Consider the following 17,804-nt stretch of genomic DNA (forward strand, 5'->3'; position numbering starts at 1 on the left):
GAAAAACAGAGGAGTAATCAACCCCCCCCCCTCATTATTGGACATGAAACATGAAATTCGACATAAAACGTGCAAGTCTGCTAGCGATATTACTAACCTCTTTCTTGAGATTTTTACGCCCTTGGTTGAGCTGTAAAAGGCCTTCCGATAAAACCGCTACTTCCTCAAGTTGCTCCTTAAAGGTTATTTTTAGAAGACAATGGTCACTACTGTTATGTTTAGAGAAACCACCAGAAACCTTGTAGTGTGCCGCAAAGAAGTCGTTTATTCAAGTATTACAGCACGACCCCCGGGAGGGACTCGACAACCGTCCACAGCAGCCTGTCTTCTCTGCTTTCTCTCCCTTGGAACCTGGAACCTCTGGAAGTTGAGGATCCACGTTCCAGACACACAGGCAAATGATGACATGGGAACATTCTGATTATACAGTGAACGTGGACAACATGTCTCAATATCCTAAACAATATAAATTACTTTTCATTTAACATATCTTATACATATCCTAACACCTCCTTCCTTTCCTTGAACTAACACTTTAAAACTATGCCTGAAGTTGGCCTGAAATACATTCACAGGACATGACATGAACTAAAGTAGAATTTTGAAAAGTAACTTGTCATGACTGTTTTCTCTAGATGATACCTATAGAGAAACAGTATACTAATAGCAGTATACATAACCTTCTTCCGCAGATCCATCACTCCCTTCCATTGACAAACTTAACAATTGCTACTCTCTCCTTGTTCCAGATACCTCCTCCTCTGACCAATACTGAGGAGCCTAAATCTTTCACCACTTGTTTAGGTTCAGAATACAAAGATGTTCCTTTGCGAACCTTAGTAGGCAATTTGATCTTGATCCAATCACCCTCATTAATCTTAAATTCCCTACAGCAATTTCTCTGATCATATCGTTCTTTAGATTTAACTCCTGATTCAAACATTCTACTTCTCACTGTTTCCAAATCCACACCAACCATCTTGGATTTTCCCATCCACCCTGGGCATAAATGTGAATTCGGTTTCCTACCTCTCAAAATCTCAAAGGGGGTTAATCCCGTTACACTATGAGGCGTTATTCTATACTGGAATGTCCTTTCCATCGCTGTCCTAAACCAATCTCCACCAGTTGCTACAGCAATTCTAATGGCTTCCATCAAAGTCCTATTGAAGCGTTCTACGCAACCATTACTTTGGGGGTGATAGAGAGAAGTATTTACCTGTTCAATCCCATTCCTCTCCAAAAATTCTCTAAATTCCTTAGACACTAGTTGAGAGCCGTTATCAGACAAGCATTTCCTGGGAAAACCCTCTCTCCAAAATAGTTGCTCTAAAAATTTCATAACACTACTGCTGGAAATATCTCTAAGTACACATATCTCAGGCCATTTGGATAATAAATCTATGACCACCAGCAAATAGCTATCTCTGGTCCCTCCAATGTTGAATGGCCCCAAAAGATCCAATGCAATCTTATCCCATGGTACACGTGGACTTTCCCTAATAACCATGGGTACTTTTTGTACACACAAACCCTTGTTTCCCTCAACACACTCTGGACATTCCTTAACTTGCTCTTCAATATCTTTATCAATACCAGGCCACCAGAATTCGGATCTTATTAAACCTTTAGTTCTGGCTAGACCTAAATGCCCATCATGGGCCAATTCAATTACCTGTTTCCTCATACCCTGAGGAACAATCATCTGATGCCCTCTATGTAGATATTTGTCATGGATCCATAAATCCCCTTTCACTCTGGCAAATCCACCCATGTCACCTTTGTAGTCCATTATTTTGTTCTCTTTAACCAATGTTAGTGTTTTCTGATAAATTAAATCTTCACTACTAGCTCTGTCCCAATCATCCTTCTTCAAGGAATCATGTACCTGGAAAATCTCAATGGTTTCTTCCTGGTCTGATTGGTCCATACTGATATGACCTTCTCTATGAACAGACCTTGATAAGGCATCCGCCACTACATTGACTTCACCACTAATGTGAATCATGGTAAATTGCAGACCTTGAAGAGCTGTGACCCACTTCATAATACGTCTCGATACTCCTTCCAGCCCACCTTTGGTAAAAATACCAACCAATGGTTTATGATCAGTACAGATCGCAAATTCCCTCCCCCACAGGAACCTTTTGAACTTTTCAACTCCCCAGATGCAAGCAAGAGCTTCTTTCTCAACCACAGAGTATCTACTTTCAGGATCTTTAAGTGACCTTGAGGCAAATGCTACAGTGTGCAGACCCTCTGAATCTTCTTGCATAAGAACCGCACCTATGCCATAATCACTAGCATCTACAAAATGTCTTTAGAATAGGAGCATTGATTATGGACTTTTTTATCATTTCAAACTCCTTCTTACAGTCGTCACTCCACTTAAACATCACACCTTTGCGAGTGAGCCTTCTCATATGTCTTGACATGTCTGACAAACCCTTAATGAATTTGCCATAGAATTCAACTAGCCCCAAAAACGACAACACATCTGCTTTTGATTTGGGATCTTCCATCTTCCTTATGGCTTCAATAGCCTCCTCTTTGGGTTTGACTCCCTCAGCAGTGATCTCATGACCTAAATAAACAACTTTACTTGCTCTAAATGTACACTTTTCTGATGCTATCGTGAGACCAGCTTCTCCTAATATATCTAACACCCTTTTTAATCGTCTATCATGCTCCACCTCATCACTGCCACACACAAGAACATCGTCTTGGTAGTACATCACCCCTTTTTCTCCACCAAGTAACCTGTACATGATGCTCTGAAATACACTCGCAGCAGACACTAAGCCAAACGGCATGCGTACACATCTAAATAGACCGCTGGGAGTGATAAATGCTGTAAGATCTCTAGAATCAGGATGCAACTCAATCTGGTGATAAGCAGATTTGAGATCTAAAATTGAAAATATTTTGGATCCAGAGACGCCTACAAGCAAGTCATCTATTCTGGGTAATGGTAATCTATCTGCCACCATCATACTATTGAGATGTCTTAAGTCAATGCATATCCTCAAAGATCCAGAGGGTTGCCTGACTACCACGATGGGACTCACCCATTCCGAGGAATCAATTCTCTCAATAACTCCCTCATTCTCCATTCTCTTTAATTCATTTTCTACACCCTCCTTGAGTGCCAGAGGAATAGTGCGCAACTTCGCGATCTTGGGAACTGCCCCTTTTTTTAATCGTATTTTATGAACAAACCCTTTCAAACATCCAAGCTTATGTTCCTCTTCATTCAATTTCTCACCACTTACTGTTAAAACCTGTTCAGGATGACTTGCTTCAAGTGTAATTTTTAGCTCAGATTGATCACTCCGCGACAGTAACTCTCCCCCTTTGCTGGCAACATAAATAGTGGTAGTGGCTTTCCTATCCTTAAACTGCAGATCAGCGTCAAAACATCCTATAATTTCTATGGGCATATCACCATATGCATTCGCCTTGATTTTATTTTCCCATAAGGTACAGCAATTGAATCTCTCTTTCCACACCTGCACCCCTATTAATGTATAATCCGCCCCACTATCCATAAGCATCGATATTTGTATCCCATTAACCAATACTATGGCGTAAGGCTTTTTCTTCTTCACTTTCCCATCAATGGCATTCACCATAAACACCACTTCTCTACCACTTTCGATACAATCATCATCCTCATTATTCACGCTAACGTCAAAAACTTGACCTGAATTGGAATTAAAGTTTTTACAACATTTGGCAATGTGGCCCCTCATGCCACAATTATTGCATATAATGTGCACTGCGAAACAATCCTTGTCAGATGCCACATGTGAGAAACTCCCACACCGGAAGCATCTCCTTGTCGTGGAGTCTCTGTTTGTTATAGCTTCTCTAAAGCCTCTGGAGGAATTAGACTCTCTGGTAAAATTTCTGTTGTCTTTAGCTGACCATTGACGATTCCAACCTTTCCCAACTGGTGGTTTACTCTCTTGTCGATCCTCGCCTCTTTTCCCAAACTGCATCTGTCGCTTTGGGAGTCCTGAACTCATCCTCTGAGCAACCTTTGATACTTTCTGAACTGCACCCTCACTTTCCTCCAACTTGGGTTTCTCATTGTTTGAATGATTGTCTGCTTGGAGTAACTTTATACATTTATCGGTGTGTTCCACCATCTTTGCAATCTCTATAGCTCTATCCAAAGTGGGGTCTTTCTCCTTCCATAGCTCTTTTCTAATGTTATCATTGTTGCATTTGATCATTAATTGATCACGTATATGTTCTTCCTGACAGTGATTGAATCTACATTTCACCGCCAATCCCCTCAGAGCCGTAATAAAATCTTCTATACTCTCTCCATTCGTCTGGCACCTGGTGGCAAATTTGTACCTCTCGAGAATAATGTTTTCCTCTACTTTATAATGTTTGTCCAATTTGGCTAATGCCTTCTCATATGGGCCTGCATCTGGCATATCTATGGGTTCTGGTAATTTTCTCAGAACTTCCTGACCTGCTGTCCCAAGACAATGAAACAACAAAGCTTCTTTACGCTCATTAGAATAGTTGGGACCAAAAACTGCTAACGCATACTTGTGGAAGCCTTATTTCCAGTCTACCCATCGTACTCTGGGTTCCCCAGGTTGTGGTAGGAAAAACACTGGAACCGGTACATTTGCCATGACCCTGCGTGATGTCAGTGGCTGCAGTCACTAAGTTGTGGTACGATTGATTTAATCGACATACATCCCTCAAACACACCTGTATATTAAATGTATATCATTTGCAAACTCACCAGAGATGTTAGAGTATGTGAAATCGCCTGCCGTTTGGCCGTTTTGCGAGGCTCGCAAAGTCCGTTAGAGCGTGCAAGATCGCCGACGTCCGGCTGGTTACCAACCACTGCTAGCCGGCTCACAATGCGGCGATGAACATTCCGCTGTGCCGAAGTAATCTTGATTTGCATACATCAAATATGGCCAACACGCCGTGTGTGCACTCTCCTATTGCTGCGTGTTGACGTGTCAAACACGGCGCTCGTCACGCCGTAAGGTCCGCTTTTCAATCGCTGGCTTACGGCTGGTAGAAGTAATTCCGCTGAAGTCGCGTCACTGGGTCCTGCCTCGGAACGTCAGCAGTGCGCGTAGAATCGAGCAACAGCGCCGCGTTGGGATACACGCGCAGGTGTTCCAGCTTCAAACATAAACACTGCGCGCGCAGGCCACTTTTCCACCGCTCCGCAGAAAATGTTAAATGAATGTAAACATTGCCGGTACCTGTATTCAAAACAGTTCTCCTCAAGTGGCTCTCGAGAAAATGTCAATGCGTGGCCGCTCACAGTTAGTTTATGATCCGTAGCCTTGCTCGCTAGGATCGTGCCGGGGGTCGTCTGAAAAATCCATTATCCTCGTCGCCAGCTGTTATGTTTAGAGAAACCACCAGAAACCTTGTAGTGTGCCGCAAAGAAGTCGTTTATTTAAGTATTACAGCACGACCCCCGTGAGGGACTCGACAACCGTCCACAGCAGCCTGTCTTCTCTGCTTTCTCTCCCTTGGAACCTGGAACCTCTGGAAGTTGAGGATCCACGTTCCAGACACACAGGCAAATGATGACATGGGAACATTCTGATTATACAGTGAACGTGGACAACATGTCTCAATATCATAAACAATACAAATTACTTTTCATTTAACATATTTTATACATATCCTAACAACTACTTACCATCAGGATAACTGCCAAGCATTCTAACCATTCATACTGGATTCCAATACAAGTTAAAAAGCAATAATGTCTGGTGGTCCCCCTCCCTCTCACGTACCCAAGACAGTACCAGTAATTGTACATAACAGGCTCACCTGCTTGAACTGTGAAATTACACACATGCATCCCCTTCTTAGCAATGTTATCAGGCCCGCCAAGGGCCTGCCACAACTTTTCACTAAGGGCGGAGAGAAACAAACATTAAAACCCTCACAGATTGTTTGGGAAGCCAACCAGGTTTCTTGCATACAAATGACATCCAGGATATCCAAATCTAATCCCCCCTCATTAAACAAATACATAAACCCCCTAGTGTTCCAAGATGCCAATGATAGGAGAGCTCTTCTTGTTTTGTGGAGTTACGAGTCTGACCGTCACACCAGGGAAGAAGTGAACCATCCTCAATCCTCACCCGAGTTCAACTTTCTTTCCTTTCTATGTGACTGCTTGAGTTTACTATCCTCTCCATTTTGACAATAAAATGTAACTTTAAGGCGTGCTTTCCCATCGGTACCCCATGCATTAGAATTCTTAATAGGATTATCAAATCTTTCCCCTTCTACTACTATGTCATCTTTGCCCTCCCCCTGGGAACCTTCACCTCCCTCCCACAGGAGGAGTTTTTTCTCGGCTAAGGGCCATAGCATATTCCATCCAGGCAACTCAAAACCCAAAGGCAAAAAGTCCATTGTGGATCCAGCAAACAATTCTTATCCAGATTTGATGACAAATGGAGCGTCACCCAATCCAGGTGCTCCTCTTCCACAAATTCCACAATGTTTATGTCCTCCTGGGAAATAAACCTCAATTTAGGCGAACAATGGAGAAGTTTTAATATGTTTGATCTATTCATTACTAGGCTGTCCTTTTTGGGTATAAAATACTCAATAGTGATGAACATCTTTCCTGAGTCTTCTCCATGTATGATTGAAGGGAACCTTTGATCTTTCCGTAGGCGAGATTTCCATGAGGGCCTTTCCGCATCAACCCCAGATGGAATTCTGCACTTATCCACCGCTACTCTCTTTTACTCCGATGTGCAGAAGATAGGCGACATCAACCACGTGTCGTCCCTCGGCTTTCGTTGATCTTCCTCAGTAATCTTCCTTGAACTTGTATCCGACTGGTCAGTTGTCAAGCTAGTGTCCCCTAGCCTCCATCTCAAAAGCTGCATTCATCTGGTCTATTTCCCCCATTGATGATTGCTCCAAAAAAGTTGAGAGGATCAACAGCAATTGTATGTCCTCTTCTGTCACCTTATTTTATACCAAGCACCTCTTCTCCATACTCTCTTCAAACACCATTTCACACCCTGTCCTCTTCTTGGTCGTCCCCTCTTTCCCTAATTTAGGAAGTGACAGGTTTCTCAGGAAGGCCCTTGAACCACAAGGACGCCCCCTTCCACTTAGCACCTGATTTGTGGATTTTTTGTTTAAAGGAGCAAGGGTTTGCTTTCTCATGAGGACTATTATTCTTCTTTCCAAGGACAGCAAATACTTTCAACCTTGCCTCTTAGAGCATATCCGTGTCTTGAGATCTGTCCATGTCCGGGGCATTCGCCACAACAGTGATATCCCCCTTTGGGTCACTGCCCAATCTTTGTCTCATGCCCTTCTCCATCAGCAGGTTATCATTAACATTCCACCCCTCCAAAGGCCGCCCAGATTTCTTTGATCTTTCAGAAAAGGTGTTTCCAAAAGCCACAGCCTGAGCCCTCAAGGAGGAGGTCCCTAGCTTTTGCAAGCCCTCTCGCCCCTACAAAGGGAAGGGTCTTAAACTTCCTGGGATTGGATCGTCCACCTGGGGCTCATATGCCAACTCCCTACATTGAGCCTCCTTCTGGTTCTCTGCCATTTCATTGAATCCATTAAAGCCAACATAATTGTTGATTTTTCAGTCATTTCCCCTCTCGCTGGGTCAAATAGTTTAATTGCCATTGGGTAGACAACTCTGCTTCTTTGTCAAGTCTTGCTTGAACGCTACTCACAAATGACTCCAGGAAGATCAACTTTGTTTGAGATAAGGCCAACAAGGTAGCTTGATCTTTAATTGTTTCTTGAAGATTTTCATATAACTTGATGAAGGGATTCATTGACACCGTCAGTGATGCCATGATCAAATTCTGCATCTGGGGCACGTCCACCCCTCTAAGTCTTGCCCCAGAGTCATATTCATCCTGGTTTTGCTGTAGCGAACAATGATTGAGTTATGAGTTGCTTGAAGCTGAGGATTCAAATATTGTTTTCTTCAGGAAGTATGATGGCGACACCACTTGGTCATGTAGTATTGCCTCTGGTGGAATGCTATCCGGGGGCACCAGCTGAGGGGGTTCATTGACTCCTTCCCAATTTCCCTTGCGGAATGTAAAGCACAACCCTTCCTATGGACAAGAGGTCAAGCCTGTTAGGGCCGAGGATTGCAAAAAATTGCCCGGCCCTGCCACCCCCCTGGCGAGAAGATTGTCTGCTCTTTAAACACACTCAGCCTTCTCTCAACGAGAGTTTCGTATTGAGCAATTCCACATTCATAGCCATTCTGTTTACCAAGGCTAGGTGCTGCTGCTCTAACTTAGAGAGCAGCAACAGAGACGGTTGGGGAGACACAGAAGTTGATTGGCCCATTCCCCTCAGGCACTCATAGTCTGGGGAGTGAGCTCTGTTAAACACCTCTTCCAAGTACAAACAGTCCTCTATGCACACAGATTCCATCATTGAGGAAGGACCATCTTTCTCTTTCTCCTTGTTGGTTATCTGCACTTTCCCTTATTTGAGAAGGTACTGTGTGCCTCGCGTCCTTTACTTCTCAGTACAAAATTCAGACCAAGTGCCTCCAGTAGTGGGTTCGCCCCTTGCCCTTATGCGATGTTGACCTTGATTGACTTTTGCGTAGATGGGACTACTGAGCGGGACACGGGGCATCCATTTTTGTACCCCCTTTCGACTCCATCTTGGTGACTAGGCCTCACTGCGATAGGACAAAAACGCTTCTCTTCCTTTTCCTCGCAACAGCACGGCCAGGTGCGCAGGGCCCCCATCCTCGTCCTCACTCCGACTGGAAAACTCTGCGGTTCCATTCTCACGCTGAAGCCAGAGGTGCTTGCAACACATAATAAATTTAACACATCATTATTCCTCTCAGATCACTGTCCTGCATGTGAACCAGCATGAGCTAAGCACATAGCTTGTCCATCTCCACAAACGTGTCCTTGCCCCCACACCCTCGTCAGTGGAAAGTTACGGCTAGCGTGACCCTGTGTCCCTGCAAAATATTCCTTTTATGTGCCAGACCACTGATCATGCCATGATGCCCACCCAGCAGATCCCAAACTAACATTAGACTCCTGCTGCAGTATATTGTTGCCTACCACTAACAAATGCCACAAAGCAGAGATTCCTATGAGTACAGACCTTAACTTCAACCAGTCTATTATAGTGGTCAAGACCCTTAACCTAAGACTTGTATAATCCAATGTTATTGATAGTATAGATGTATGTGTGACTTTTATAGAGGTATGATAAACTACTGAAGGACTTTGAACAATTGTTATTTAGTGCATGCATTTTTTGTGAATATATTATGTTAGCTTAGATAGGGACCACCCTGCCTCCCAGCGACCTGACCTTCACCCATGCGGAGCACAGATGACTGACGTCAATCCTCCCGCCATCCAAGCAACCAACCCGGATGAAGAGATGCCACCCCACCTGAGACATCGAGTGAACTGACCAATCCGGGACCAACGTAGTATCCTATGTTAGTTGCGTCATTTACCTTATAAAATGGAATGTAATGATAACTTGTGCAGAGCGCTCTCAGAGATATTTTGAATGCCATTCATTAGATAAACCTTGCCTTGAATTCTGGCAGCCTGCTCTCTGTGCCTTATTCCCCGCCTGGAGTGTTTTAATCCTTTGCACGTGTAAATCGGGAGGGCACAAACATTTGGTGACCCCCTGCGATGTGATTTGGAGAGGTGCCTCGAGGCCCACACCGTGCGGTGAGATCCGGGACACCCCCTAGCAAAACCATCACCTCCGCGGCCGACCAGCCTGTGCGCACTACAAGAAAGGGTCAAGGGTTCCCGGTTGACGAATACCCGACTGAAAAGCTGCTCGCCGAGGCGGGCCACGGCTTGGTTGCGGACATGACTGGGGTCAGACCGAGAATGTTGACCTTCGGATTACGTGACCAAACACGTGAGTGCTGGATGCGAAGGTTTCCATGAAAGGTAAGGGGGAAAGTAAGGGAACAAGGGAACAGGTGAAAGTGGGTTAAAGATGAGAGTAGGGACTGTGTGCGTGATGCTGAGGCTTTTCTGATCTGTCCTTTGTATGGCCATTAGGTTTTGTGAAAAAGTGAGAAGAAGAAGAGAAGAGGAATCCTAGCCCGAACGGGGTAGAAGGTGACGCCGTGTAGCATTGTCTCGTCCAGTGCAGATAAATAAGTGAAGATAAGAGAAAAAAGTAGGGGTCCTGTATATTGAGTAGACTCGGAGTAGTTATTTAGAATATTCTTTTTCCGTGTGAGCAAGAATTCTGTGGGAACAAGTAAGAGGGTGTAAGAGGTGGGGAGTGAATGAGAAGAGCAGGTAAAACGGGGAAAGGGAAAAAGTGTTCAGTAAGGGGAACAAAGGAGAAATAAAAGTGTGCAGGTAGTGCATGTGCATGTTATGTGTTATATGTTTTTGCTTTTTGTCCATTTTTTTGTCACATATGTCGAAATATTGTAAGTGATTTGTTGGTAAGAGGTTATACATGCTAAAGTAAACTATTGAAGTTGGAAATGTGATAATTACAAAGGTAACATTGAATATTGATACACAATAATTGCCAACAATTGAGAAACGCTTGACATATTGCTGATCTGTATAATGGGACAGGTGATTGGAGGGGGTGATTAGAAGGGAGGCTCAGGTGCAAGCTCACGTACAAGTGCAGGGAGAACCATCGTCATGGGAGGAATAACACCACTAGCTCATATTTGCCAGCACCTACCACTATATAGTGATAGAATACAAAAATACCACGATCAGTGGATGACAGATAAAAGGGGACAGCGTGACACCAATTTGGACAGAGAGTAGGGTCGTTCAACAAACGGGTGTTAGATTTAGTGTCCACGCACTTATTGACGAGGTATAAGGGAAAACAGCTGCAGAACAGAAGGGAAGTGCTAGATCTGTGGCAAATGTTTGAGGAAATAGCCCCCACAGCAGAGGTAAGTACAGGGAAGGCAATTGAAAAAGAGAAAACGCAGGAAGAGATAGCAGAACACCGAAGGGTGAGTGCACAGCAACCACATCTGAGAATGACACAACCAAAATATACCCCTTAATGACAAGACCAGTAGTAAGATACAGTGAGCCTCTGAACATACCGGCATGCCCCACCCCCACTCCCTCAAATGGACCAATAGCCACCGCACTGCCGCCATATGACAAAGGAGGCCTGTATGGCCCAACGAGCGTGCCCCCTGTAAATTTATTGCGATTAACCGGACAGACAGAAATAACACGATTACGAGCACTGTGTGACAGGAGCCAAATGCTACCGGGAGGAGTGGAAGTACCCCCCTTGACTATGGCAGATCTCACACCCCTGCTAAGTGCAACAGGGGAGTTAGCCCCAACTACGCCAGAGCCAGCGCAGTCGGTATTGTCCCAGGGAACACCCACATCAAAAGGGTGAGAAAAAGAATGGCGATCAGGAGAGTTCCTGTTCCATCTGAATGATAAACCAGTGAGAATTATATGCCCAGCCACCCCAGAAAGCCAGCACGGAGAAGGACAAGAGGATGGTGAGCAAGAAGAGGAAGTAGAGGAGGTGTGGAGCGACCTAGACGAATACGAGGAAGGAGTGGCAGCTGTAGGATCCCCACCGCCACATCATTTTGAGGACATGGATCCACGATCACCCCGCACGATGGCAGGGGGGATTAAGCCAGTGGGTAGGGAACATGTTGGTAAGTAAGGTAAAGAAAGGGAGGGTAAGTAAGACAGGAAAGAAAAACAAGTTGCAGATGCCGTTGATACATAAAGGAGAAGGTAGGCCACATTATATTCCATGGGCCCAAATGGACAAGAACAACCTGTTGAAGCTCCTCCCCCCACTTGCAGGATGGGCAGGGAAATGGATACATGTGTTCAAGAAGAACACGGCAGGAGTAGCATTAGCGATAGGTGATGTAAAGAGTTTGCTAGTGTCCGCCGTCGGTGATCAAGCAGACGCTGTGTGGGAAAAAGCAGGGTTCCCAGGAGTGACAATGAGTTGTGACCGCCACAATGGATCACCCTTCAACAATGTTCGAGCGCAAGTATGGGACGCATTGCGTCGCACATTTCCAGATATTCCAGATTTACATTTAGTGATGCAATGTTCAATGGAGGAGAACGAGGATCCTACGCAATTCATACTGCGAGTGCAAGATTTGTGGAGAAGCGAAACTTGCAAGGAGTGGAATCAATCCACTGCCCTGTTCTGCTTTATTATCAAAAAAGGACTTCCGAAGGAGGTACAGAAGGCCTTGGATAAAATAGCTGGGATAGAAGCCAAGGGTTGGCTTGAAATTCAGAGTATAATTGTACACCACTGTAGGAGGATCAAAGAGAGAGAAAAGGAGATAGCACAAAAAAGGTTGGCAGATGAAGCAAAACTAGTGCAGAACAAATTGGTTATGGTCACCGCCACAAACGCCAGCGTAACTGCTGATAGAGAGAACGAGGGGGACGAAAGTGTGGGAAATAGACCAGTTGGCATAGCAGCACGGTGGGCCACAGGAGAGCAAGGACCGTGGAACGGAGAGGAGCCACAGAGACGACCGCAGTGGCAAGAAAGACCGGCAAGAGGAAGAGGTGGGTACCGTTACCAGAGAGGGGGGTTCGGAGGTATGGGAAACAGAGGTTTTGGTGGGCAAGGGATGAGAGGAGGACAGCAAAGGTCATGTTGGAATTGTGGAAGATGGGGACACTATTCAAGAGATTTCAGAATGCGGCCTTCAGGGTACTTTCAAGGGCAACCACCCATGGACAATGAACAGGTATTGGGTTGCCCACACCCAGGTAGCCCCTATGGATTACCAATGGGGAGTGGGAGACCACAGGACCAGTGTTATAACGAACCCCAAGTACAAAAAAAGACAGCCACCCCCACAACCACATCACAGCCCACCACAGCCCATGGCAAGACAAAACACTGTAGGGAACGCCAGCAATAACAGTTTCACAACAGCTGCAAATGATTTGTGGCGTAACAGCAGTTGGAGATAATGTCTTTTCAGTACCAGGACAGGAGAGGTATGCAGATTAGGACAGCCCACAGAGAGCACTTGCGTGTACAGTCCTATCCAGTCCTATACAGTCCTATCCACCACCGTACGTGCAGAAGAGGAACCACTAGTGGGGGCAGAGATAGGAATAAATAAGCAGTTTATCTTTATGGTAGACTCAGGAGCAGAAAAATCATGTCTTATGGAAGGGCGGTTTCCGCTCTCAGGCAGGAATTTGGAAACACAGGGGTTCTCTGGGGCTATTTTAAAAGTTCCTTACACGAAAGATCTTGATATAACGGTGGGGGGAAAAACAGTGTGCGCACCCTTACTGTACCACAAAGACGCGCCAATCAACTTGCTGGGAAGAGATTTGCTAAGTAAGTTGAACATGACCATTTCATTTACAGAGCAGGGGATAGTGTGTTCCACCCCAGGAGTGTGCCCAGTACGAACGATGTTGATGATCAGTACAATGATGAATGAAGTTGTAGTGCGAGGGATACCTATTGACATAGACATGTTCATCTATGGCATCAAGGTGTTAGCCCGAGTAGTGCCAGAAATAACAAGAAAAGAGTGGAGAACACCATCAGACTTTGTATTTCGCCGAATCACAAGTGTAGATGTTGTGCAAGGCACAATAATGTCCATAGACATCAAGGCAGTTCAGGTATCGAGTAAACGTATTGTGGTCATAGGCTTGGACACGCATGGGTGCGAGTGGAGAACTGTGCTATGCATATATCCCAACATAATGCTAAGAGACATAACTGATGAAGAATTACTCACTGATAACGAAGAAGACGGAGAAATAATAATGGAAATAAGCATACTGTGTGACATTATGATCCAGTACAGAGAGGTACACAACCCACTTATGGCTAGTGTTAGTTCACCGCCAACAATATTTGAGGAACACATGGCAAAGGTGGCACCAGAAATTTGAAAAAGCAATCACAACACAGTCTTCAGCTGATGCCGGCGCTACCCTTATGGGCTTGTTGTACGTGTGGAAGCAGCAGGACAAAGGTCTCTACCTCTCAGGCTGCAGAGAGAAAAAACTAATTAATATTTAGACTAGACCTCCTTGTAGTCCGTGCTTGAACAAAAAATACAAAATCTGAAAATAACTTGTTTTGTATGTCAAATAGACAAAGAAAAAACTCTTGGATAAGACAACTGATTTGGTTTTCTTAGCCTTCTTGGCCTTGATTTATTGTTTTTAGAAAAGTCTCTTCAATTTGAATTGGAAAAATCATTCAAACTCTGATATAAAAGTCACAAAATTAAATTTCTAGTGTTCAGCCTGATCCCGGCACCAGAAATTTGGACTACAGGCCCCCATGATGTAGGGTTACTACATGAAGTGACACCAATAAGGATAAAACTTAAACCAGGTGCCATACCACCAAGAGTGAAACAATACCCAATATCCAGAGAAGCAGAGGAAGGAATTAGGGAAACAATAAATGCACTCCTGAGCCAAGGTATCATAGTGCCATCAAACTCCCCGTGTAATACGTCAATCTTCCCGATCAAAAAAGCAAAAGGAGGGGCATGGAGGATGATCCAAGATCTCTGCCCATTCAATGACGCCATTCAAAAGGAATTCCCGTTAGTGCCTAACCCAGCATCAATACTGTGCAGTATACCCAAAGAATCTACATGTTTTACTGTGGTTGACTTGAAGAATGCTTTCTTCTCTATACCACTTGATCCAGGATCACAGTACCTCACAGCATTCACACTGATACGAGCATCGCAGACTCCCACAGGGGTATTGCGAAAGCCCAGCATTTTTAACAGAGTACTACGTGAAGACATTGGAAATATAAATGTAGAGAGCACCATTATACAATACGTAGACGATCTACTCGTCTGCAGCAAAACAGAGGAAAAGTGCAGGGAAGACTCCATAACACTACTAAACGTGTTAGCTACAAATGGGTACAAGGTGGATAAAGGGAAATTACAATACTGCCTTGCAGAAGTTGTATACCTCGGACAGTTGATATCGAAAGATGGGAAACAAATACTCCCAGACGCAGCAGCTGCTATACGTAACATAATCATACCAAAAACAGTGAAGGACATGCAAAAATTTCTCGCCATATGTAAATACTGTCGAGCATGGATCCTTGATTATGCAGCATACACACGACCATTACTGCAAGCATTAAAAGAAGCGCAGAAGAATAGAGCCCCAATAAAATGGACACATGACATGATGGCTCAGTACTTCCGACTAAAAGACCTTATTGCAGATGCCCCAGTCCTCGCGAACCCAGATTATGAGAGGGAATTTTTCATGTTCCCACACTGCAATGCAACACTGATGACAGCAGTGTTGACACACAAAACATCATTAGGCCTCAAGCCATTGGCCTATTACAGTGGAACACTAAATGTGGTGATGCAAGGGCACTTCGCGTGCGAACAGGCCTTCGCAGCTGCAGCCTTCGCCATTGAAAAGAGTGCCACAATTGTGATGGGATGTTCAGTAACACTACACACCGAGCATTCATTATTTGCAATTCTCGAGCAGTCAAAATCGGCACTGACAACACAAAGAGCAACAGCATATTAAATAATAATTTCAAGCCCCAATGTACATGTAGTTAGGTGTAAAATGGTAAACCCAGCAACGTTCATAACAGAACCATGCACAATGGAGGACATGCAGGAACATGACTGTGCCACGTATTAGGGGGAGGGTGACGATATTCCCAAAGCAAGTGAAAACGCCCTCAAGGAAGGAGAAATATACTTCATCGATGGGTCAGCATCAATAAATCCGGAAACAGGGGAAAAACATGTAGGGATGGCAGTAGTACGAATGGAAGAAGATAGCTATGAAACAATCGTTCAAAAGCGCCTCCCGTCCCATTACTCCGCACAAGCGGCAGAACTAACTGCATTAATTGAAGCATTACGCACAGCCAAAGAATGCACAACGACCATATATTCGGATTCAGCATATGCAACTACCACAGTACATTCAGGACTGTCTCGCTGGCGCAGGAGGGGGTTTAGGAGAGCAGATGGCTCACCAGTACAGCACGCCACGCTGCTGAATGAATTGATAGATGCCTTAGCAGAACCATCGGTAGTGGCTGTGGCAAAATGCCAAGCCCATACCAACAATACAGATGCAATCCCATTGGGAAACGCGGCAGACAACGCAGCAGCGAAGGAAGCCTCGTATTTCAATACAACACCAGTAACGGAATGCATTGTAAAATAAGCCACTGTAGAGCCGCTAGAAGAAGCTTATAGCAACACACCCATAGCACAGCTAATAGAGCTACAGAGGAAAGCACCACCAGAAGAGCAAGAGTTGTGGGGCAAGCGAGGGTGCAAACAATCAGCCACAGACCTCATTTGGAGACAGGAGACAACGGGAAAGGCAGTGATGCCAGTAGAATTACTAGAAGTAGCATTCCAACAGCTGCACTTCCCAGCCCATGTAGCGAAACAACATATTGCCGCAGACATCCAGGAATGTTGCTTTGTCCCTAACTTACAGGAGAATTTGTCAAAGTTTGTCATAGAGTGTACAATATGTCAAACATACAAATCAGGGATGACTTTGCGAGGCACTTTGCCACGACCAGTAAAGCCATTCAGAGAACTCCATATTGACTACGCCGACATGGGAGAGAGATGTAACGGAGCAAGATATCTAATTGTGGTGATATGTCCCTTTTCAAGGTGAGTGGAGGCAGGTCCATGTCCCCACCCAGATGCGAAGTGTGAAGCTAAATTTCTAGTACGAGAAGTGTTTTCCTGGTGGGGAATATGTGATGTGATACGGTCAGACAACGGCACATACTTTGTGAATTACCTTTTCAAGGAAGTGACGACACGCCTGGGGATAAAGCACAAACTGTGTTCCATTTATCATCCGATGGCCAATGGTGTGGTAGTGAAGATCAACGGCCTGCTCAAGAGTAAATTATCAAAGTTGCGTAATACACTAAGAAAGAACTGGGTGTATTGCCTGCCCCTTGCACTGTTCCAACTCAGAACACAACCATGCAAGGACCACCATCTGAGCTCCCATGAAATTGTGACTGGGCGGCGAATACACACACCACTCTCCCCGATTACGAGAGCATCAGATGCACACAGGGCTGCCACAGTGCTGGAGGAAGAATTTAAGGAATATTAAACTCAGCTGACGCGCGCATTTCGCAGCATAGCGCACCAAATAGCACCACCATTCACTGAGAATGTGGCAACTTATACTACCACACCAGCTACAGACAGCCCCAGTGGGCCGCTGATGCCAGGGTCACAGGTGTATATCCGAAGCTTTGTGAGAAGATGGAATTCACCTAGGTTTCATGGCCCCTACGAGGTCATATATAGTACACCCACTGCAGTCAAAATTAAGGAACTGAAATATTGGGTGCACCTCTCAGATGTGAGGAGGGCACACGATAGTACATTCCCTCAGATCGAACAGGAATGTGTAACTGGTACTACAAACGATGTTGAGAAACAATGACAATGTGATTTAATGAAGAAGGAACATGAAAGGATGGTAAGCCCTCTGATTTGCTCTGCCATATGTTCGTATCCCTTTCCTTTTACTGTCTTTTCATCACTATCTCTCTCTCTCTCTCTCTCTCTCTCTCTCTCTAGAGATGCCTAGAACAGAGGATGTAATTGAAACAAGGGCTGAGAAATGTATATAAAAAAAGAAATGGTAAAATGGAAGTAATGAGTGAATATGAAATGTAAATATATAAATAAATGTACATATTCTGGTGACTTAACACCTTTGTATCGCCCCTCC

Source organism: Ambystoma mexicanum, chromosome 6q, assembly GCF_040938575.1.
Source record: "Ambystoma mexicanum isolate Mex_15411 chromosome 6q, UKY_AmexF1_1, whole genome shotgun sequence".
NCBI classification, from domain to species: Eukaryota; Metazoa; Chordata; class Amphibia; order Caudata; family Ambystomatidae; genus Ambystoma; species Ambystoma mexicanum.